This window comes from Dermacentor variabilis, chromosome 2 (assembly GCF_050947875.1).
Source record: "Dermacentor variabilis isolate Ectoservices chromosome 2, ASM5094787v1, whole genome shotgun sequence".
Classification (NCBI taxonomy): domain Eukaryota; kingdom Metazoa; phylum Arthropoda; class Arachnida; order Ixodida; family Ixodidae; genus Dermacentor; species Dermacentor variabilis.
The window spans coordinates 89737484-89762430 of record NC_134569.1 but is presented as its reverse complement, the minus strand read 5'-3'; the positions used below and the strand labels follow the sequence as shown (position 1 = coordinate 89762430).

Sequence of the window (24947 nt, the reverse complement as noted above, 5' to 3'; positions counted from 1 at the left end):
ATCAGCCCCGATAAGCAGCTCAACTCCAACACCAGCCGTCAGGCAAGGTGTCAGCAAGCTGGAGGTCTTGTTCACGAGCGATGCTAGCCGTGGAGTCGTCAGGTGGTGGGAGGAGGTCTCCGCAGATCTCGGGCACCTCTAATGCTTCGATCCGGACTCTGGTGTTGCGCCAGTTTCGCAGCCAGCATTCCACGCGATGACACCTTCTTTCTTCAGACGGTCTCTCGCTTCCGAAGGCGTAGATAGCTAGCTTCTCCCCTCCTATGACGCGAAGATTGAGGCGCCGGGAAACATCCTGTCGTACAAACGTTCTCTGGCTTCCACCGTCAAGCAGCATTCTCACCAGAGCACTCTTGTGCTCGCCTTCCGCATACGCTCGTGCAGTCTGGAGAAGCACACGGGTCTTTCCTAGTGCTGGTCCTACCTGAAGCGATGATTGTACTGCTGTCTCTGCTGGCGCAGCATCTCCGATTGAAGGAGGGCGTGTCGGTCTTTGATTGAGCTCGCAGACGCCAGTTGCGTGTCGTCCAGAGCATTTGGCACACTTCAGCCACCTTGCAGTTCTACACTCAGCGGCACGGTGCTTCTTTTTCGCACACTTGTAACAGCGCCTCTCTCTTGACATCACCTCCTTTTTCTTGGCCATGGGCACGGGGGCGACACAGTTCGCTGGTTGATGTCTCTCTGCACCACAAAATGCGCATTGCGCTTCGCCGTCGGTTACGGTGAGAACAGATGCCGATGGATTTTGCGGACGAACGTCCCCTTTGATTGGCACTTTCTGTTTGATAGCGGCGTCCTGGTACCCATGGCGTGGTGCACTCTGTGCTCTCTCTCTGCTCTCAACCTCCTCTCTCATAAAATCGAGGAAACCGAGAAGCTCGTGTTGTGGTGTTTCAGGTGAGGCAGCCTTCCGTCGGAAGTACGCCAAACAAAGCTCACTTGGGATACTTTTACGAAGGACGGTGAGAAGCAGCGTGCCACACTCCCAGCGCCTCTAGTCTTTGGACTCCCGAGCGGATTTCGTCGTAGAGGCTCCTCAGCCTTTCGATGTCCCGCAGATCGTGCACTGGGCGGACGTCAAGCAAGCGCGACATGTGGTCCTCAATTATGACGTCCTCCTTCCCAAATCTCTCAATGAGGGTCTTCACTGCGATGGCATAATTTCTATCGCTGATCGGCAACCCCTCTATGGCAGCGGCGGCTTTTCCTGTTAAGTAACTTGTTAGGTATTGGAACTTGGCTATTGCAGGCAGGATGCTGTTCTTGTGAATAGTCGATTCAAATTGGTTCCAAAATTTCTGCCACGAGCGCAGGTCCCCGCTGAATTTTGCGATTTCTAACTTCGGTAACTTGGTTGTTGCTGATAGTGGCTGGAATGCCGCAGGTGGGACGGAACCAATGTGGTATGCTTCCTGCTCTGATGCGTTGCCTGTCACTGACGGAGTTGTCGACCGGCTCTCGTTGGCTGTCTGATTCCTGAGAGCTCTCTTGATCTTTGTTTTGATGGAGCAGATCTTCTCCGTGTATGCAGCGCAAGCTTCTAATTCTGCATCTAATTCTTGAAGATCTGTCTTCTTTTCGATGCTCTCGTTAACAGATTTCAACTCATCTGCTTGTTCAAGGATAAGGTCGAGGCGTTCCTCAAGCTCACCGACTTGGATGGTTGGCGATTGCAGTAGGTCACTGGCCGCTGCGATGACATTATCTATTGCTTGTCGCAGGGCGGCCTGCTTCTTTTGTAGTCGTTCCATGGCGCTTTCGATGTCAGCAGGCGAAGTATTCCCGGGTTTCGGCACCAAAAATGTAAATGAATGCTTGCGCCTTTTGGCTAACTCTAATTGCTGTCGCTCTTGGACGACTCCGCTCAATTTTGCTGCGTGTTATTAAGGTGGACGGCGTCGGCCGTGCACACAGGAGCCTCGAAGGAAGGAACTTCACTCGTTGGGATCCGTTTCGAGACTAGTTTATTTACAAAAGATAGATCGAAGAAAGGAGGAGGGAAAGGGGAGAAGTTACACAAAGTCCACGTTCTCTTTTGGCCGCACCGAGGCCTTCGTCCTTGTCGGGGGCGCCCGCGCCTCGCACTGAGTAGGCGGTTCGCCGAGAAGCCGGCGGAACGGATCAGGTTGTTTGTAGATGCGCCGGCCGGCACGTGCTGCAGTGGGGCGCCTCTCGTCCGTTCGCCGGCTCCCTCTTTCTCTTGTGTCGTCGGTCCCCCAAACACGGGTGCAACAATGTATGGTGCTCGTCTGCGACTTTTAACACCGTTAACAGTGAGCGCCGGGCTCCGTCGTCGTTAGGCGGGCGTTGGTGAAAAGGTCGCTTCGTGGGCAGCACCCACTACAAGTCTCCTGCTGCAAAGTGGGGCTATCCGCATGTGCTCAGCGAAGGTGCGTTTTCCTTAAGAGTGGACCACTCTACATGTCCAACCGATGCGGGTTTAATAACATCGTCGACAAGTTCGTACGAACACACGCCTTGTAAGAGGCTTGTAATCTTTTGTAATTTTACCTTTATTCTTGAATACCTCCATGATGTTAATCGTAAAGCACCGTTATCACGAAGTTGTACGGTGGTATAGAAATTGCAGACCTAAAGGTATAGGCAATTTGTTACGCATATCGGATTAACGCAAGCAAAGTTTCGCTTCAGCGTTTGCGCAGAATATACCGCGTTAGCGTTTCTGCGGTTTCCATTTGCGTCATCCTGTTGCTACGACTGTGGAGCTGGCCTCACGACAACCTTCTTTAATTCAATCAGCGGAGGTTTGGTGCTAATTTTCTGTCGTTTACACGAAACATCAAGGCGCCATCGCAAGCGCGTATGGAATGAATACGGCATTCGTTAATCTCACATTGCATTCGCGCATCGGGAACATGCGCGATGGGAATAAAATTTGAAGGCGTGCAGGAAAGAATGTTAGCCGCTTCTCCCGTGTGGCGGTCGTGATACCTGCGCTCTAAAAAAGAACAACATGAAGTTGCATGTCCATGTTATTCGAGTAAAAACTACAGAACAGCTGTTCGTTCGTCAGCATAATACGTTCGTGGAGAACCTATCGCACACGGGCGCCATTCCGCCAGTGCGCGTAGGCCTGTTAGTATTTTAATGTTATAAATCGCAGATCTGGCGCACATCTTGGTGGACATAGTCGAAAAGGACACGCGCACATTAATAAAATATTTATGGCACATATTAATTTGCATTTGAGGGCTTAATTATAAAGGCAGTGATACTTGGCCGCTATGAAAAGGGAGATGCATTCACCCGGTCCTGCGGGGAGTATACATCTATAGCAATAAAGATTAAAAGAAAGAAACATCTCGGAAGAAAAATAAGGTGACATGTGCATAACCGCGACCGATGTCACAGAAGCGAGTGCAACACAAACGTTCTTGTCAGCGCTGACGGTCGAGGAAGGATAAAATAGGGGCCCAACAAGCTTTTTCATCAGAGGGGCAAAATACGCGAGCTGAAAGGAAAGGAAAATAAAACAAAGCCTACCCCAAGCGCGGTCGCAACAATGACGCACAAAGGGCAGCGACGGCATCGCGACGGCGAGCTCAGGTGTATTGTCTTTTCAACGCAAGAGCGCAGCCGGTGGCGCACTAATTGCGTGCGCTCCGTCAAGCCGTCGCCCGCCGGGTAACAACCTTCGTGCGAGCTCCATCCCGGCCTTCGCCGACAGCCGCCAAAATAAATAACAAAGAGAGCGCGCTACGCGGGGGAGCGAGCGATACGAAAACAGCGCAACGCACGGAGCCTAAATAACAAAAAAGAGAACCGGCACACTCGAGCGGCGGCGGCGAAGGGGCCCGCGAGCCTCTCCATGGCGAACCCAGACAAGCAGGGCTGCATGTAGCAGCGAGCAAGCGATGCTGCAGAGGCAACAGCAGCAGCAGCACACACAGTGGAAGCCAGCAAAGCCGGCCGAGCAAGCCCCAGCGCGCGGCTCAGCCGGCTAGTCCGACGGGGCAAGCGAGGAACGCGACCGAGCGCAAATGCCATTAGCGTCCGCCGAAGGGGCGCAGGGGGTTCTCCCGCGCGCTCCCATTTGCTGACGCGCCCTGAACAAAAGCCATCCGGGCAGCTATCACGTGTCCTCAGCGGGCCAATCGGCGCCCGCTGGCGGTGCTTCTCCTCGTTCCCGCAGCGGGGAGAAGACGGCGGCAACGGCAGCAGCCGGCGGCGCGCACCATTTTCCTGCGGAGCCGCGGCGCCGCGTCGGTTGGATTTTCCGGTCTCCGTGGTGGATTTCGACGCCGTGTTTGGAGCGCTTCCGGCCACTCCTCATCGGATCTGACGGTGAGTGCAGAATCTGCACGCTTTCGCGAAAGCGCCACTGCATGCGGCATGTTGCTGCGACGCCTCGTTCTCGAGCAGCGAGCGATTTCTGGAGCGTCGTCTGCGCGACCGGTCCCCTCCGAGCGTGCCAACATGGCGACTCGGGAAAGGTGCGGCGCTCGTCTGCGCTCCCCGGTTTTTCGCGGGGCTCGCGCGGTTGCTTTCGTCGGCGGCCGTCGCTGGCCGGTGGCGGCTGCTCTGGGGCTCGCGGAGCGCGTCTGAATCGTCGGTTATAACGCCGACGTCGTGGTTTCGATGGTACAGCTCGATTCCGGGAGGTATACCGTCAAGCTGTCACCCGCCGCCGCCTTGCTGGCCCGCTCCCCGCCGGAGGTCCCCGCGCCAACGACTCTGACTTCAACGGTAATGCCCTAGACGTCGATACGATTGTCGGACAAGACTCTCTAGTGTCCTAGCTTAATGCCCACACGTCGTTTGTGGCGGTGTCGCGCTTAGTTTTGCCGTATTCGATTCGAGTTTGCGTGCCTCCGGACCTGTACTTCGCGGCGCTGTATGCGGAGCATCGGTAGCTCTCAAAAACTCAAGTTTTTTCTATATAACCGCTATAGCAGTCGCAATTATGGGTTGTTGGGTACTTAGTATACAGTTCAGGGATCACATTGGCAGTGTCGGCTACGCGGCTAGTCGTACCATAGGCGCACACCGAACTTGATTTGGGGGCCGTAGCACGGGCGCTGTGCGCCAGCTTCACGTGGTATAGCTACGGAGCGTTAGGCCTAACGACTGAACGCGGCTGCATACCCAGGCTCTGGGGCCCAAGAGGCCTCTTGGGACCACGATTTCGGCCCCAGGTCATGTTTTCGACTCCTCGAGGTCTCTCTAACACCTCCAGAACAAATATTTGACATCATCCGCGACCTCTGACTCTGCTTTCTGCGCATTTTGCAGCGGTTCCGCAGTAGCAGACGAACTTTTTGAAGCGGCTTTGAAGGATTCGTGCCCCGAGTTACCCAACACCCGCAGGGCCTTAACGCATATCTATGGAAGTACAAAACCAAAAGGACGGTGCAGTTTTCACGTGTCGCTTTTCGTTAGCGAGCCGTTTCAGCACACGGGGACATTTTCTGCGGGCGGCTGGCCGAGGCCGTCCCATAGCCGGGGTATCCCTTTCGCTCGCTGTCTTCGCCCTGGTTTCGGCCCTGGCTCGCCGGCTTTGCCAAATTTCTTGCGTCCTTTTGGTCCTTTATCAGACTGCATACGACTCATGTCGGAGGATCATATATTTCCCCACATTTCGGGTACCCCGTTTTTGGTCTTGCCGCTTCGGACTCGAATCCCCCCCGCGAAATGGGAGGATTTCATTCCTAGCAAACGCCTAAACACATCCAACATGAATATATATCTGTCACAGTCAATGTATTTTGTCTTTGTATAGTCTGCCATGGACAGCGCTGTGTTACAAATTCCGTGGGACGTGTTCGCCTCGGGAGTGAAGAAGCTGTCGTTGACTTTTCGTGTTGAGTTTGCGGTGTTGCGCATCGAAGTCGCGACAGGCGGCGCTTGTTGGAAATTCTGATGCTCAGTTATTTACGAACGTGTGTGTGTGTATATATATATATATATATATATATATATATATATATATATATATATATATATATATATATATATATATATAACGACAAGCGCTGCAGTGCTTGGGCGTTGCGTGGTGTCGACTCGTGGTGACATTTATGATAAGAAGAGATAGGCTGAGGCATTGAGCGACGTCATCACCACCGTGAAACGTTACTTCTATGTATATATGAACTACATAGTATACTAATATGGTATTTGGAAACAGCGACCTGCTTTGAAGGTCCGAACGCGCACAGCAAGCAGAAGATTTAATTTAAGAGGATTGAAGCACATCACCGCTTAAGTTTCGGCTTGTGTTACTTGCGAACAGGGTTGCCAGGTTTGGCTACTTTGCGGAGAATTGACTGTACTTTTGAAGGGTTGCGGCACGAAAATTTTCGTGTTGGCTATTTATTTGGCTACTTTTTAAGATCAACCATTTTCTATAGAAAATTAACTGCAGACAGACCAGGAAAAATAAAAACAAGTGATATAAATTCTCTGTATACTACGCCTCTACGAAACACACAGAATGGGGAACGACCATCATTGCCATGTGTATATACTTTGAATTAAGAAGGCCGCAACCGTCGAAATTCGTTCAACAGGCACGCCTTTTGTCTCATTCCATGGAACGTCTCCTTTTGTAGTTCAGTGCATGCTTAGAAAAGGAAGAGGTGAAAGCAAGTTTTATTACGGTTCCATGATGAACTTGAGTCAAGGCATGGTATGACATCGATATATGGCTATAGAAGCTGCCCTAGAACACTTTTCCTATATAGATTATATATGAATTCCTGACAAGTATATATGGCTCAGGGATACAGTGACAAATGATTCAAGAGCGAGAATCGTTCACACGACATATTCGCTTGTATACTGTATAGATTTCAGTGACAACTATATATATATATATATATATATATATATATATATATATATATATATATATATATATATATATAACGCGTTTCTAACCATTTATGCAGGGATCACGATTCCCGAATACGACTGAGCCACCACTTCCAACTTGACCCTCAGATTGACGTTTTAAGCAAGTCGAAGGGCAGTAAACATAAAGAGTTCCAAAGGGAGCAGCTCATAATCGCCTACAGTAATGTTTTCTTAAGTGATTGGCGATGGTGACGTCATGGCGACTTTCAAACCGAAGCTTTCTTTGCCTCTTCCTTCGACTTTCCCACTGCTGCTCCTGCTGTGGGCTGCTTTGGCTGCTGCTGTCGCGCACACCGCGGTGGGGAGGTAGTTCAGCGAGAGGAAAGGCGACGGGAGAAACTCGTTTTCACCCCACCGCGTAGAATGTGCACAATGCCCTCTGGAGCTCCCTGGCCGTCGTCACATTAGCCGCTTGACAGCTGTAATTATCCGTCACTGCCCTCAGAAGCATTGCAGAAATAGCAGCGCTTCGCATTCTACTAATGTGCGAGGCCAGAGGGGGCGCAGGTAGAACCAACGCCCGCTAGACTGGCTCAAGGCCGGGGGGCTGCCTCCGTGACGTCAGCCGGCTCCGGCGCGAGCGTAGGAACGCTTCAGCACAAGTCCGCATAATAGTTGTGCGTTTGGTGGACTTTCTTTTTCGGCTACGCATAGTGCTCTGAATAAAATTAGGCAGAAATAGAAAATAGAGAGACAGGCGCTTTCTACATACACCAGCGTTCACTTAAAGGAAAGCTGAAGAGTATGTCGAATTCAATAAGACGCTCATATACGGATGCGGGAACCTTATAAACCATGTAGGTAAAATTTGGGGGTTTTTTTCAATTAGGAGCGACGTAATCGTCGGTTAAAATTGCGCTGTAGCTCCTCCCCCCGTCGAATGCCGCGCGCTGCTGCTGACGCTGACGATGCGAGCGGAGACCGGAAACCGCGGTGTTGTGACGTCAACTCTAGTGTTTGGTTCCTTCGCAGCCTGCGCGACCGTGCCTGACCGTGCTTGTTTCTGCGTGCGTGTCATCGTAATCTGCTTCGATCGACCCTGCATTCCTTTGTTGGTGCGTCTGCGTGTATGTAGAGTGGTAGTATACGGCCAGCCCTGGAATTCGGCCTGCGCAGTTGCTGTATATGGCCACAGAATGAGAGAGGACTACTTGCCACTAGCAGGCTTTCTAAAAGCAGCGCGAAAAGATCGGAGCAACGAAAACAAAGACGGCACGAGTGCGGACTGACTGATATCTGGTGTTGGAAGGCCTTATGAATAGACGAACTCGCCCAAACCTGGATTTTGATTTACTGTGAGCTCTTTCGTGTTAGCACGCTGAACGGAAGGTGCATGTTTATCTCCTGCCCTTGACGCAGGTTTCTTCGCAAAGCGCCGCGAATTTTTATTTGCACGTGTATTGTAAAACAGCCTGCATGCAGCTACCATAACGCCGTGCAAATGTAGAGTTTGCATGTGCTGGAAAGCCGGCGCACGCCAGGACGCTACGCTCCCCCCTTCTCTCGCGCACAGCGAGAAACCGACCGTCTCACGTAGCCGACGGAATTCGCCGCCTTTATGACTTCGGTTACGAGTAGTGTGCGGATGGCGCACAGATGAAGGTCACTACACGTACTGCATGAACCGGGAGGCTTTTCACGCGTTTAAACCGTCTTTGTAGATTGCCGACAGCTTTGGACAGCGCACAAATGCCGACGATCCTATCCCCGCTTACGTTCCACGAGGAGGCATGCAGGAACACAACACTACAGTTGTTTGACCGGAAACGAGCTCACTAGATCGGCGATATCACTAGATCGCTTTGCAAAAGCATACTCACCAGAGAGCATTTCCAACACGAGGAGATCCCAAGACTTTGCTTTCGTTCGCGTCGAAAGCACTGCTCGCACCAGCATCGTTTGCTTCTTCGAGAGGCCGGCTCTTCGCAATGTACATGTAGGGAGTAACGCCGAACTCCTCAGAAAAACGCAGTCTCTCTAAATTTTCCATTACCTCTTAATTTTCCATTACAGCACCAAGCTACCTGGCACCGCGCTTCATGTGTAGCGACAGGGGTCGGTCACTAGAGTTGACGTCACGAGGCGGAAACGAGACGCGCGAGCTGGGCGTGTCCGCTGCTGCACTTTTTGTCGAAATAAAATATATTTGCGCTTTCTTTCGCTCAATTTCGATACGATATTCTAATTTGGAGGGTTGAAAAACCATTATGTACACATGTTCACTCATTTTTTCTGGAAACCCTTTCAGCTTCCCTTTAATTCATTCGTTAGAGTTTGCAGCTTCCGATTTTTAGCCTTCTTGTCCGGGTCAGACACCTTGCCACTCAATCTTTAGCAGAAATTTTTTAGGAGAACGTTGCTGCTGCACCACAACACATATTTCAGCACCAACTCACTCTTGTGTCCCTTTTTACAGGCGTCAAAGTCTGTGAAACAAACGCACGATTTGCTGCGTTTCTGCGTTGTTCAATGCAATGCCAGCGATCTTGCCCTCCTTGCAGTCAGGAAAGGGCTTTATGCGAATTTCATCCACCACCGAATTCGCGTGGCTTTGCTGCTCATTCAAGTCGGATATCTTATTTGCCATCTAGCGGAGGAATGTATACCGTCTTGATGCTCCAATTGCGGGTTCATCCCGAATGATGAACATATTGACCGAATGGTCCTTAGGTGTGGCATGATGATGCTCCCCTGACTGCGCATGTACTTGTATGCATGAGCTAGGTGATATTGTAAATAGTATACAGCACTACACCATAAAGTGAACAGAGTATCGGCGTCGTCCTTTTTTTGTTGACATCAGCTACACTTGCTCGGTGAGCAGTTGACCGGCCGGGAAGTTATCGTCTCCTTGTGTTGAACATATTTTGCTCAGAAGAGAAACGACAATCTCGCAGATGTCCATATCTGAGTTTTCAGAACTTGGAACTCACGGGACTGTCGAACCCCTCGACTCCCTTTGACCAACGGTCAAAGCAACCTGCTCAAAAAAATAATAAACATTCCAAATTTCTTACCCTGGAGTTTGCTGACACGACCAGGTTTTCACGTGGAATGGCACGTATCCATGCTTTTCTTCGCCGGTTTTAGGGAACGAGAAGACGTGCACCATGGGGTCTCTCTTGTAATTGCCGTTGCACCGCGGCGCACACTTCCCAGGCATTTGGCAGTTTCTTCTAATTCTGCACAACCCTGTGCTGCACATATAACACGTGATAAACAGGAATGTCAGCCGCCGTTGCCGACTCACGCCCAGAAATAAAGATTCAAGCAAACAACCACGTTTTGCATCGACCACGTGCGTTTGACAGCACCGCGGACGCGCGTTCAAGCATGCCACTGCTGCCGCCGCCTGCAGCGGGGGGACCAAGGCCCCATGCCGATGACGTTCGATCACGTGGCCACAGGAGCACCCCGGCCTGGAAGAATTTCCTCTAGGTGGCGTTGGGTAGAACTGTGAAGAGAAGGAGAGGAAGAAGAGGCAATTCCCATATAAGAGATGGGGGAGGTGCCGTGAGAAGGCAAAACAGGATAAATAAGCTTAAGTTCAAGTTATGGTACAGTACGCTGCTGCTATTTCTGAAAAATAAACGCCATGCAAATATGTCAAGCGGGCAACTTACACAGGGCGTGCAGAAGCAGAGCCGCATTAATTAAAGCGCACCGCAGGGTTCAGGAGACACTGCGGAAGCGGTTCACCGTCAAATGAACACTTCTGTGCCCGCCGCCTCAGCTTTGCGGCTATGGCATTGCTAGAAGTCGTGGATTTGATCCCAATCGCGGCAGCCGCATTTCGACGGGGGCGAAATAGGAAACGCGTGTGCACGTAGATTTGGGACACGTTAAAGAACATCATGGTCTCAAGATTGATCCGGAGTCCGCCACTACGGTTTGCCGCATAATGAGAGTGCGGTTTTGGCACGTATACAGCCCCATAATCCAATTCAAGTTTAATACTTCTGCCACAATGCGATGCGCCATGTGAGGAAATGACAACGCTCAACTCTCTCAGAGGTTATAAAACATGGCGCACATGACCGCCTGTGTACTACGCAGACAAACAGCAGTGGTGCACGCAAGGTAACGTTGAATGTCAACTCGGCACTCGCGTGTTAGTCTAAACGTTGAAGAAGTTAAGCTTTAGCCGTCAAAATCACCTCTAGGTATCGTCAATCAAAGCATCCAGCACGGAAAGCTTCGCTTACATAGATTCTCACGGTGCGTGGGATCAGCATAATCTTTTTGGCTATACTTTTTAAGCACCTGCAATGAACTGGCTACTCTTCTGGCTATACTTTGCGCGATTTCTTGGCTACTTTTCAGTTATTGTTGGACCCGGCAACCCTGCTTGCGAACAAAGTTGCTTGAGTATTATATATATATATATATATAGGTGGGGAGTCGCCCGCATGAGGCAACCCTGTGCCGTAACCGGACGGCAGATGTCTTTGCGAGAGGAATGCTGCGGAATGACTTCTGGGTGCGCCAAAAGCCCCATTGTTTTGCGTCCGGCTATACTTGCATGCACGGTAAAGACAATTTCGCGCAGGGATTCTCAACCCGGGCGTTTCGTGCGCGACCTTGCCTGCATGCTATATACCGAATGGCGATATATGCGTCTGTTGCTATTGGCGGCGAGGAGTTACGGAGTCGCCATCTATCGGAAGCACCTCGCTGGCGTAGCATGAGGGATCACGCGGCGCTCTCATAGGTTTTGCTGTCAGTGCTCACTGAAAACACCACGCGGTAGCTCTCCCGGACATTTCTGTTAGTACTTTCGAAACTAGAGAAGTTTTTCACTGTCAAAATAATAATCTTGGGCAAACTGAAAGCACAGAATCGTTTACAGACGCTATCTCCTTACCGAATACGTACAGTCAACGCCAGTGCGCGCGGTCGCCGCGATGGAGTCTCCCGAACCGGCTTCTTACGTGAAAGGTAGACAAACGCTGAGAGCAAACTATGTGAAATGTGTCCTTATAGTGTTTGTATAACTAAATGGAGCGTAATAGAATGAAGCCTCAATGCAGCGATTGCGCAGGTTCGCAGCGACCGACTGCGCGTCTGTATGCTTGTCCACGCACTGTTTCGCTTTCGCTGCGTGCGCGTTTTCGCACCGTGTCATGAGCTTTAGGCCTCAGAATATCAGCATTTGACAGTATACAAGCAACCATTGTTGCGTGGGCGCTATCAGAGCGGTTCAAAAATAATTTCATTGTAGAGACTTCGACGCCTACGGGGACTGTGATGTGCCGTCGCGACGATTCAGTATTTTTTTTTCTCTTCTAAATTCTTGGACGTTTCAATATTATTTCTCGAGCTGCGTCGCACTGTATGTTTATCGGTGTTTTCAGCGTTCGATTTCCCGCTGCTTCTTTTTTGTAATCCAGTACAATTATTCATAACACAAACATGACCATATGCCATGCTTCTTTTTTAATGTGCTTCTTGCCGCTCGCTTTTCACTCCAGTGAACTTGCCAGTATCTATAGCATCGACAAGTTCATAGACTAAACCGTCATGTTATTAGTCGGGCAGCGGACTCGGGCGAGCGTCCCATGGAGTGCGCGTTTTCCGAACATCGCAGACCCGGCGCCGTAGCAGAAATCTTCCTCGTGTCTGTAATTGCTGCATACCCGAGTTGTAGCCGATGAATGCCGGTTTTATGTTTCGCGAGCCAAGCTTCACGGAGCTTCTTGTCCTGCGGCTACGTGTGAATAAGGCTGACACCAGGCTCCGTTGCGTACGTCCGGCACTGCGGCACCGAGCAGCAGCCTACCATGTTGCGCACCTTCAAAGGCAGCCCCTACCTATTGTAGTGCTTTTAAGCGTTGTAAAGGAGACACTCGAAGCGGCAAAATCTCGCCACTAAAGGAGGACCGCAGCGTACGAGGGAATTTAAACTCTCGTTTTCAGCTCGCTTCGGCGCTCCCGAAGCAGCCGACGCGGCCGCTATGTCCACGTGATCCCTCATAGCACGTCACGCCGACGTTGGCGTCAACTCTTCCAGTGGTGGAGCTCGAGGCCAATACTGCTGCGTGTCTTTTTTCTCGTTGCGGGATAGCATGCGAGTTTTGTTTTCTAGGAATTTGCAAGAGCTCTTCAGGCAGCCACTGAAGTTCCCATAATCAGGGAGGTGGGGAGTCTTGCAATGTATATGTCGAGAAGTTAGCCGAATGCGCCTCGCGGCTGCCGGTCTTGCAACGCTTGTATCGAGAAGTCAGCCGGGTGCCTCGGTGCTGCCGTTTGCAGTACATTGACGACAATCACACTGGGTAACTTGGGATTCATTAACGTCGCCATTTGAATTCGGAAGAACAACGGCGCGAGGGATGTAGCATTGTATAAACACATGATCTCATTGACATCTCGGCACAACTTGGTATATATATATATATATATATATATATATATATATATATATATATATATATATATATATATATATATATATATATATATATAAATGCAACTTCGCAATCTTCGAAGGGCGAGAAAAGAAAGAAAAAAAGGCCCGTGCCCCGTGGATTAGAGGCACGTTAAAGATTCCGGAGTCACCCCACTACGGCGTACAACACAATTAAACCGTGGTTTCGGCACTTATAACCTCAGGTTTCATTCAAGACAGGGGAACAGACAAACAGCAGAGCGTACTATGTTTTGACGGCATTATTGTTCGTGTATCTTGTTATCGGTCGCTGAAATGCAGTCGCACACACATATACATGCCATCTGATAAACGTCGTTGCTCCGCAGTTTTCGCTATCGATAGCGAGGCGGGAAAGCGCGGAGCAACCGCCGCGATAAGGGGCAAGGGCAGGATTGATAACTCACGGTGTCGCATCTTGCGGCTGCGCGCATTCGATCTACAAGTGTCTCATTCAGCAGCAGTGTTGCATGCGTCAGCGGGTTCACACGCACACTGAAAGCGGTTGGCGCTGTCAACACCAGATCTTGCGATAGTCGCAGGAAACAGTTTCGAGAATTGGTGCGTATTCTGAGTGAACCTTATCAATGAAAGCGTGCCGCGCCTGCCATGTCGGCTTACGACAACGCAGTAATAATGGCGGTACGTGACCTCTAATCTCGCATATCAGTCTGTATCAGTCGACATGCACGTACCTAAACGTGTATGAACATATCGCGTTTTATGGTTGCAAGAGCCGGCGATGCGCGTGACCATGCACGGTCCAACGGTCTTCGTTTCCGAAAATGGTCTTCCGTCCAGCCGAGTCAGTGCCTGTGCGGAAAGGTTTACGCTCGACGTCGTACTAGCACTAAAGGTGTTCGTTACATTGTTTGCCTCCGCGTGAGTCACTCCTAGGCTTGTCCCCCAATTCCAATGCGGAACGACTAAGCCTTTGTAACTGCCATCCCGAATCTGAAGACGGCCCAACAATGTGTCGCCAGGGTGGGAAAGTTTTGACGTCATTTGTAGCTGGAAGGTAGCTGTGCAGACGACAGTCGGGAAGGTTTGGGAGAAGGCGAATAAGTGTGTGTCATATAAAGTTCAAGATATAGGGAACGGTTTTCTTGCAGCCTTCGTTCTGGATAGGGGGATCGGAACCGTTCGAGCAACGAAAACATTGCAGAAGTACCCCATGGAGGGAATGGAGGCGAAACGCAAAAATGCCCATGTACTGTGCATTGGGGGCGCCTTGGAGACCATCTGGTGGTCAAAATTAATCCGGTGTCCCCTCCACTACGGCGTGTCTCTTAATGAAATCGTGTTTGTTGCACGTAACACTACAGAATTTAATTCTAATTCAACGCTTTGTATTTCGGTTTCTTGGAGAAGACGCTAGCATAGCGTTGGTTACTGCAGCGACGGCTTCGCATTTGCCACAACGCGGAAGTGCGAAACCGAAAAATGAAATTGCGATTTAAGAGTGAGTGGCGTACTATTTGATGTCTTATTTTAATGTAAGTGCTTTCGTATTATAAGAAAGATGTTTGTGTTTTGGGTTCGCCATCTTAAGCGCGAACGAGGCTGGAACTGGTTTTACGAGCGCGTGCGCTTCGCCATTGCCGCCGAAGAGTCCGCGAGTATATGGCTTGCACGTTTCGTTTTTGGCTCGCGTTACCGTGCAGGCTGCTCTGAAGTCTGGTGGTTCTCTTCATCGATCGGTGTCTACGCGCCTTCCTCAGCGCGAGCTTTATTTATTTTTTTTTTTCCCCCGAGTCTCCTCCGCGTCCTTACGACCCTCGCTCGGGGTTGTTTGCGCGCGCGGGCGGTCCACTTCGGCGAGCGTGCGTGCCGCTTGCGGCGCGCCCTCGCACTGCTGCGCGAGAGAAGAGCTCGGCGTTGGGCGGGGGAATGAACCGGAAAACCGCCTCGGTGCCCCGTCTCCCACGCGCCGTCCGCGTGTGCACATGATACTACGGCGCTCTGCGCGTTTGTGTGTGTGTGTGTTGTATAAGCGCGCGCTGTAGGAGCACGTTGTAGCCATGGTGAGGAAACAAGCAAACGCGGCATTTCGGCTAAACGATACGGGACTGCGACTAAAGGACACAGCGCTGACCACCACGGCGCTATGCGAATATGTGTGTGTTGTATACACGCACGCTATGTAGGAGCGCGTTGTAACCATGGTGAAACAGGCAAACACGGGACTGTGGCTCAAGTGCGCGGGACTGCGGCCAAAGGACACGGGACTGTGGCTAAAGGACACGGGACTGCGACTAAGCGATACAGGACATATCGCTGACTACGGCGGTGATATGCGAGTATGTGTGTGTTGTATACACGCACGCTATATAGCAACGCGTTGTAACCATGGTGAAACAAGCAAACACGGGACTGTGGCTCAAGTGCGCGGCACGTCGGCTAAACGACACAGCTCTGACTAGTACGGTGCTATGCGAGTATGTGTGTGTTGTATACACGTACGTTATATAGGAGCGCGTTGTAACCATGGTGAAACAAGCAAACACGGAACTTCGGCTCAAGGGCACAGGACACAGTGCTGTTATTATTATTACGCCTATAACTGACTAGTGGAAAAAAGACAGCTATCAGGTACAAGGGGTCAGTTTTAAAATCGAAATCATTAATTGTCATTAAAAAAGCTGCCAGGATAACCTGTCAACTCATTTATAGTCTGGTTGCAATTAAGCGTTACAAGAATAAATGGCTTCTGTATGACTATAGCTTTCCAAAAGAGCTAAATAAATGGTTGTCGAAAAATATTTGTAGAAAGAAGAAGAGCTGCTGATGGACTCGTATGTACTGCAGACAGGTGCAAGGAAAACGTCACTGGTTAGCGCACAAGATAAAATTGCGAAATGAAGACTTTAAAGAAAACTAAATGACAGACTACAAAGAAAGATGACAGGTTGCCCTGTATTGAAAGGCTTCCACTGCGAAACCGTAAACAAAGCTTGCATTACCCACATTGTTTCTGCATTGCCTCGGAAACATTAGTCGTTTCACTTCTGATAATTTGCGATACTTTGTTTAGAAAATGGAAAAGAGTGACTTTCACTGTCGGTCGTCGCGAAGTATTTGGTTAGTTTCAATTATTCGAAAATACAGAAAGAATGGTTCCTCTTCGAATACGAATAGCTTATTTGTAATTGATTCGTGCCCGAATTTTCTTATATTCGCCCACCCCTAACGAAAAGGTCTTTATTTTCTTTCTTTTCGGAGAGAACATTTGACGGTGTGCTTGTCACATGTCATCCCGTGTTTTGAGCTGTTTCTTCATCACGTTAAGTCGCCAACTGTAGCTCACGTGTTCATGAACCCTTCTTATACCGCCATGCACGCTATACGCTCAATAATGCTTCCACTGGGACCTGTTGGTATATCATTCTGTTTAGTGCGCTCTATACTGTTACACAAAGGACAAAAAAGAGCCCATGCGCACATGTGTGTCAGTCTCCTTCCCCCCCTTTGTGTAACAGTATATCGCAGTAAACACAGCGACCGTTGTACGCTGCATCCGGAGCTGATCTGCTCGCGCTCGGTGATGACGGGCGTGTGCGAAGAGGCGTGCGAAGCGACCAGCCGCCCAGTTAATATATGCTCGCGCGATCGTGCCGACTGGCATGCACATCCTGCGAAGCGATATGGGATAACCAAGCCTACCTTTCTCTATGCTCGTGAGTCATTGTGGAATTGGATTGAAAAGCCAATGTGGCTTAGGCGAATCAGCAGCGTGAAGATGTGTGCAGAGGTGCAGGGGTTCGCTTGTAGCTTGGGAACTGGGGACGTATTCTTGGACGATGACTTTCGGCGATGCTATCGCCTTCGCGTGACGTATAGGGCTCAACCAGGCAATCAGGGTGCTTCTGACGGCCGAGGCGATATATAGTGTCGCCGAAAGTGATCGTCGCAGAATGCGGCTCCAGGACTCACCTTGCATACGCGCGAGTGGTCAGATCGCTGAATTAGTAAACGTGACGCGGCTGAGCTGAAACGAATCGCGCTCGCTTGCGGCGGCGTCCTGTGTGGCGCGATTCGGAGGCACTCGGGCCACGTCATTGCTCGCCCGCGGACTGCATCACGCGATTCGTTCCCTCCTGCTCACCCGGCTTTAAGGACTCCCACAAGGATTTTGTTTCTAATTTAGGCCGACCTCTCACCTTCTCTCTCTCTCTCTCTTTCTCTCAGCACGTGGACATGAGTGTCGTTCGGCTCCTGTAACCACAGCATGCATGCCGTAGCAAAAGGTTTAAACAGACGGGGATGTCCCTACTCCCATGGAACATGACTAACAACCGCGTTGCGTGCAGTTCGTTGAGCTGAATAGGCCAATTTCGAACCACTTTGAGCCTAAAAAGCTGTATAGTTACAATGCCACTTGATCGCGCGACGCGCAAGTGAGCGCGAAAAAGTGCACGTTCAATTTTTTTTTTATTTCGCGCGCTTTCTTTCAGGCTTGGAAAAGGCTTTTACGTAGCACGTATTGAGCAACAGAAAGCTGGATCGGGAATTTTTCAGTATGGTCTGCAATCTTCTCAGTGACACTGTTGCTCTTAATATATTGTTTAATAAGTTGATTAACGAATGGCAACTAATTATGTAGTTAAGCTAAATAAAAAAAAATGGTGCCTGACTTGCTCCAAGCCACGGCAAACGTATACTTGCTTCAGTCGTCCGTGTCACTATCATGTACTTTCAGATTTTGGCCCAAGTTGCGTGGAACACGTATAGTCTACTCACTTAAGCCGCGACTTGCGCTGATACTGATAGCTATATGCAGAATAACGCAACCAGTCGCGGCCGTAGTCCTCCACTGGCAACCACTGGGGGACAACGCCACGAATTGCGACGTTAATATCGATTCCGTTGTATCTTGGCGCGCCAGCAATGTGGAATATTAGTTTACATATACTTTTACTAAGTGTTGCACTTCATTACAATTATCTTTACTTGAATTTTAGTGATGACCGCTACCGCAGGTGCGTTTCGGTTTCACCCATCGCAAATATGTGCGTCGCGGGTCGTCGGTTTAGGAATGTGCTGCGGAAAATCAATTTTGGCCTTTAGGACCACGCGCCAGCCGACGCCGTTCCGTCCAGTATACGCGCACACACGAACTTGGTCAGGGTTCGCGGTATAGTTGCTAACTCCGTTTCACGCTCGTTGCCGTCCGTCCAGTCCGTTCACGTGACCGCACGCCCTATCGCCGATGTGGTGCACTAGTACGAACATTTTAAGGGTGGACTTCTCGCAACAACTTGTTGCGCGCCACACCCGCCGGCTAGGCCTAACCAGCGCCGGTTCATCGCAGTCGGCGACCAAAGTTGCAGTCTTGGTGCCGAGCGCGACATGTGCCGTCGTAGTAATGCCATCGTCGTAAAGCAACTAACGCTGTCTAGTAGCGGCTTGCAGAAATTAACTATTACTCTATTATGTGCTTGACTATTGGTACACCTTTTCTTGAAATTGTTGCACACTATATATAGATATAGGAAGTAGGGTGCATGCAGGCCTTACACGAGTAAATACGGTACATGTCTTTCCGGGCGCGTGACACCACAGAAAATAAGTCTCCGCTAGAGCTGTCGTGCGCGCTCGACACTATATGTGCCGGTGGAGACCGCTCGCTTGTGTGTCGATTCAGCGCGACGCAACTCTATAGCTTCGTTTACATGAACACGACGCGGACAAGTCGACTCAGAAGTGGAGTTGACGAAGCCCAATCTGATCGCGTTTACATGCATATTGAAAAGCAGTTTGGGCAACCCTTTGCGGCCGGGTAGACCGCACTCGCCTCGACGTTCTCTCGGCCTGACTGTTTACGCGAAATCCTGTAGAGTTTACATAACCAGACGACCGGATTTCGGCCCAGCAAACCAACTCGACACGACTTCATCGCGTTCATGTAAACGTTGTTCGTAAGCGTTTTTCGACCTCAAATTTATTTAGTTTATGTCCTTTCCAGGAAATGTGCGGACACGTGCGAGGAGGAAAAGAAATGATTAGTGTAGTCGGTGCTACCGAATCGTGTGGCTTTGCTGTGTCATGCAGCTGTCCCCCCCCGCTCTTTCTTTTTCTTTCTCGCACATTGTTTAACACAATTTGACACCTGAATGACGCCTATACGTTTCTCATCCAGGCGGCTGTTCTAAAAGGCCGTCCTAGAAGAACGTAATGAGCTGCCCCGATTGAAGCATGGAAGCGTATAATGCACACACACACACACACACACCACACGGAGGCGGTTCTTTTCCTGCGCATGCATGCATATAAATATATAACGACACTACCGCCATATGCATATCTCCATATACATAAATCCGCGTGGTCTGAGTGTGTGTGTCTCCGTGCGCGCCGCCGCGCCATACGACTTGGTCTCTCTTGTGAAGGACGTAAATCAGGTTCATCAACCACCCCCCTTCGCCGCCGGCTCGCCTTGGAGCCGGCGCTAGCCCTGTGCGGCTCCGCGCTTTTTCTCTCTCATTTTCTTTTTCCTCGTTCTTTTCCTCTTGTCGCGCTGTTCTGCGCCGCTCGCTGTTTTTCGTGACGAAAGCGAGCGAAGTGATTTATTTCTCGACGCAACAAACTTTGCGCGCGCGCACGCACGCGTGCCTTGCTTTTGTTTTTGTTTTTCGTCGTGCTCTGCCTGCTTGGCGTGGCCCGTCTGCGTCCGGCGTCTCGATGCGGGTACGCAGGCATGCGTTTACGTTGTGGACTGCGCCAGGATGCACCGTGTGTATGTATGTGTGCCTCTATCCCCCTTTTCCGTCATTCGCTGCATCCTGAAAAAGCGCCTAAACGAGTACACGCGTGTGTATGCGCATTTTTCTTGCGAGAGCCAGCGAGAGTTATCAAAACCTCGCCGTGGGATGTGCTGTTCTGTTTTTTTTTCTTTCTATCTCTCTTTCTGCTTCTCGCACGACATTCTCGACATGCCTGACGCAGAGTAGTATGTGACTTTTAAAGGGAGGAAACTGAAAAGTGCAGCGCCGTAACTGTCTCAGTGAGGACGCCTCAACAGCATTGCACATGGGAATAAAAGAAGAGGAACGAGGCCTCCCCGGTCGAGTTCCAAGGCCCGACGGCTCGAAGACTGACATCAAAGAAGCGGCTGTAACGTCAGATCTATAGTATTTAAAACCATGCATTCTTTTTCCGTGGCTCCCGTATGCGACGCATACGCAGATGGTCGAACTTCTCGCCTCTGCTAAGTATACTAGCTTTGTGTAATTCGGAAAGAATGTGATTTGAGGACGACGAGATTAGTTGGCCGGGTGGGCCGTAAGCTAGTACCACCATCTAGTTATAGTGAATTATAAGGCGCTGAAGTTATCCGTCGTGACTGTTGTCAATACATATTTACGTTTATCTAACGAAGGCTAAACGCGCCATTGTGTAGGTTTTAGAAGCAACACGAGATAACATAGGGTCCTGCACGACACCGACGTTGCAGGGACTAATCTTCAAAGATTGAGATAATCTTTCTATAAGTGAGGGGATGTCAGCAGACTCGAGTGAACGCAGGTGAGCTTTCAGCGAATGTTAGTAGGTGAACTTGAAGAAAAGAGCGCTACGAAGACGCGGATTAAAAAAAAAAGGAACATTTACGACGGACAAGGCACCTTGTCCGTCATGCATGTTCCTCTTTTAGTCCGCGTCTTCGTAGCACTCTTTTCTTCAAGTATGCAAAGCCTACTCGCCCGCATCAAGCTGGTGCTGCTAGTAGGTAAACGCTTCCGATCTGTGTCCAAAAATGCGATCTATGTGACAGTCATTGTGGGTTAGTGTGCGAGTTGAGTAGGGGCGGTGGAAAGCCAGTGTGAATTCGAACGAGTGCCTCTGCTTATGGGACAGTGCATACTGGGAGAATATATAGCCTTAGAGGTCGTTTGCGTCCCTTTACTGTTGATTTATTACGACTTAACAGTAGGGAAAGTCAACACACAAACCTACGCGTATGTGACGTGAGGTTGTCGGCCGGAGGTATACGACGCCGGGGGCCGAGATTATAAGTCGCGACCCATGTGCCGTACGTTGGGAGCCATAGCGGCCTGTGCCACCCCCCCTCCCCCCCTCACGACGGAGGGATGGCTGATGACGAATTTCTTCAGTGTGACCCGCTGCACCGCCGTGCGTCAGACCATTCTGGTAAAGCGCCACCCGCAGCAGTACGCATTTTCCTGTGCCTGTCAGAAGACTCCCAGCGCACTTGTGTTGATGTTGGCTTGCAGGTGAAGCGCCGTTCGCGTGGCGCATTTGTATGTAATAAGGCGCGCCCTCCTCCGCAGAGAGCCGGGCCTCCCCCGCGGACATAAAATCAGTTTTGCTCTTCCGCCCTAGTGGCTTCGGTGCCGTAAAAAAAGAAGAGTGCCGCAGTTATTTGTTTTTTCTTTCATGTCTCATTTTTTTTCTCTCGCCCTCGTGTATACCCACCCCACATTTTTTCCGGGTGCTCCGCGGCGGCGTATAACCGCGAGTATTATAGGAAAGAGAAAGCACTAAATTCGTCCGTCCCCTCGTTCTTCGTTCGCGGCGCGCCCTCCCTCCACGTATCCCGCTTGCTCAGACCCTCCCCTCCGTTTCTTCTTTTTTTCCCCTTTCGGCCGCTGCCGCGCGCGCCTTTGTCCTATCGATTTTCAAACTGAGCCTGTGCATCACGCAGTGGCGCCGCGCTCGACGCCGCGTTCCGTGGCCTGCCTCGGAACTCGGGTGCTTTAGCGGAGTCGCCGCACCTTCGTCGTTTCCTGCTACGCGAGTGACGCTCGTGCGCTGGCTTTTTTTCTTTTATGCGAAGCATATTACTAGAGCTCAACCCAGCTCCTCAGGCGCGGCGGTGTCGCCTTCAAGACTGACCACGTGACACCGTGACGTCACGACAGAGGAGAAACGGGGCTCCAACTCGCGCCGTCGCTCGCGGCGTCGCGGCCGTATATAAGCAGCTGCGCTTGTTTCTAGGTGGCTTTGGCTCAACTCTTGCAAGATGGGCTGGGTGGGAATCGAACCAGGGTCTCCGGAGTGTGAGACGGAGACGCTACCACTGAGCCACGAGTACGATGCTTCAAAGCGGTACAAAAGCGCCTCTAGTGAATGCGGTGTTGCCTTAGAAACGAGCTGTTTCTAAGGCTCAGGCGTGCGTCGCTTGCTCAGGCGCACATTTCGTTGCCGCGCCGAATGCTGCGTTGCTCGACGCTCACCGCGTCCAATGCGGGGCGCGTAGTCGCTGCGCCGTAGCCCATTGTCTTACACCCCTTGGCGGGTCGACGGGAACGCTGTCGCGTTCCACTCTTGAAGGCGAAGCAGAGTAACACATGAGTTGTTTCTTCGTCTAGCCGAACCAAGTATAGCCAAGCAACAGCAGTTCACCAGGCTAAACAGTGGTTCAACAATTAAAATAAAGGCTAGTATGCTTCGCATCCTGGGCTTAACCTTGGCTAAGCCACAGCCATTTTTTTTTATGGGAGGGGGGGGGGGCACCTGTGCCTCCGTGTGTGTGCGTCAGAAACTTAGTTGTTTTTTTTTTCCCGCGCTCGCTTTCGTCGTACCTTTGACCTCGCTCGTGTTGTTGCTGGCTTGCTAGTCCTTGCTCGCTATGCGCTCTTTGTACGTCTGGCGTGTTCGTGCGCTCTTTAGTCGAATGCCACGGTTTGTTCTGTGCAGAGCGCGTCTGCGCGTTCACGTAAACTCGAAAAACTCAGTGGGCGGCGAACTTCTAGCACCGCATCGACTGATAGTCGGAATTAATACGCTTGTTATGTAAATCATTGGGCTACGTGAAGGTGCGCAACGCCTGGACTCCACTTACTGGCAGCTACGGTGCTACCAGGAACTGCTGGCAGCTACACTTAGCGTGTTGGCAAGCATATTTAGCTGTGCGGACTTTCATACATTTTTTGTTCCCTCTTATTGGTATCTGTTGGCTCCTCGATAACTCGTGGGAAACATTGCAACCAGGCGTAAAGTGGGTGCGTGTTGTTTAACGTCTTATGTAGGAGAGCTAAGGAAAGCAGTGTGTGGCGCTTGAAACAATCAGCTGCTCGTTGCATATAGTACCGTTTACGTGTAAAATTATGACAAAGTAGGCAGTAAAAAATGTGCGGTTCTGTTTAGTGTCTTCCCATGACGTGGCGCCCTAAGTATTGGCCGCGTTGTCAGATCACATAACGACGCGGGTCTCAACAAAGCCATTGATCATCCTTTGTCGATTAAAAAAAAAGTCCCGTCTCCAGCGCTTGCCGTTCTAACAAATTACGACCACTGTATCTGGTTGCTATTAAACATATTGACACTAGAGCAAAGAAACGGCAGCGGTCGAATCATATAGGGTGGAACCAAGGTGGTTTAAAAAGAACAGCATTTTTTTTGTTCAACCTTTCTGAGAACGGGGTCTACGAGTAGTGTCATCAGTGGCGCCGCGCACCCGTAGGACGCTGCAGTGGACCCCCTGAGCTCGCAAAGCACTGTATTTAGCTGTCACGCGATAAGCACCGAAGGGGTGGCCACCAGATCGAGTGACAAAGCATATTTCTGCAGTCTGCGGCATCCCCCCTACCCCGTTTCAGCAGCAGCGGCCAAGGCACTCCCCCTGTTCCTTTCGCTCGCACCGCGGCGTCGGCGGGTGAAAAAGCCGCGACGCGTTAGCACCTCGGCCACCCTTGCCAGCCTTCTCCTCTCCATCGCTTTCCTGTCGCCGCAGCCGGCGGCCCTCTGCGGGCGCGACGCGGTGAGCCGTACTACAGCGGCTGCTGTGCTCGCTGTCCTAGTGCTGCAGCAAACGGCGGCTCTGTCGAGAGGCGGCGAGGGAGCGAGTCGTCCAGATTACGGCTCACGCTCTTTGCGACGCCACTCAATGCCCGGCTTTTCGGCTTGCCCTCCTCGTGCCTTCTATTTCTTTTTCTCCTCGCTGTTCTCTTCCCGTCGCACCCCATCGCTTCTTTCCCCCTCCACCCCTCCCACCGCGACGGAAAGCTTCGCTCTCCCAGCGGCTGCGGTTCCCGTTTTGGGAGCCCAGCTTGGGCAGCACGGGGCAGCAGCACGGCATACCAACACGCGCGCGCACGGGGGCTTTCTCGCGTCGCGCGTTTTCTCCCTCCGCGTCTTTTTTCTTCGCGGTGCGCTGCTCCCGAGTCTTTTTCTCCCGGGGCCGCTGATGCCTTCGCCGCTCGCCCCCCCCCCTCCTCCCCCCCCCGCTCCCTCCCTCCTGGGAAACCTTCGCGCGCCCCCTCTTTCCACTCGTCGGCCATAAATTTGGCTCTCCTCTCGTGGTGCCACTGGGGAAGTCGGTTGGACGGCCTGCCCGCCGGACGGACGACCTTGGCGTTTGTTTGTTTGCTTGCCTCATTATCCTGCCAACCGGTACTCGGTTCGTATATCGCCAGCCGTTCCTTCCCCCCATAAGAGGGGTCCGCTGCTGTTCTTTTTTATTACCTATTCTGTTCTCTTTTACTTTTCGCGTCTTGTACCCCGCGAAGACGAACTCGAAAGCGTGGTGTGGCTGAAGACTCCCCCTTTTTTTGTTCGACGGAGGAGGAGGAGGAGGCGTTGCTTTATTTCTACGGGCGCTGGGGCGTAGTAAAGGCGAGGTGCACTGACTTCTGCGAAAAAACGAGAGAGTTAGCGCCTCTGTCACCTCTGTCGTCGTCCT

The 24947-nt window shown here is 51.0% G+C and overlaps 1 protein-coding gene across 1 annotated transcript in view; it reads left to right on the top strand.

Annotated features, from left to right (window-relative positions):
• The first annotated feature begins 3815 nt into the window (after positions 1–3815).
• Positions 3816–24947, top strand: part of LOC142572264 (uncharacterized) — a 65056-nt gene continuing 43924 nt past the window's right edge. Inside the window, exon 1 of the mRNA XM_075681238.1 lies at positions 3816–4308. The gene's annotated coding sequence lies outside the window, so the exon portion shown is untranslated. The remainder of the gene's footprint in view (positions 4309–24947) is intronic.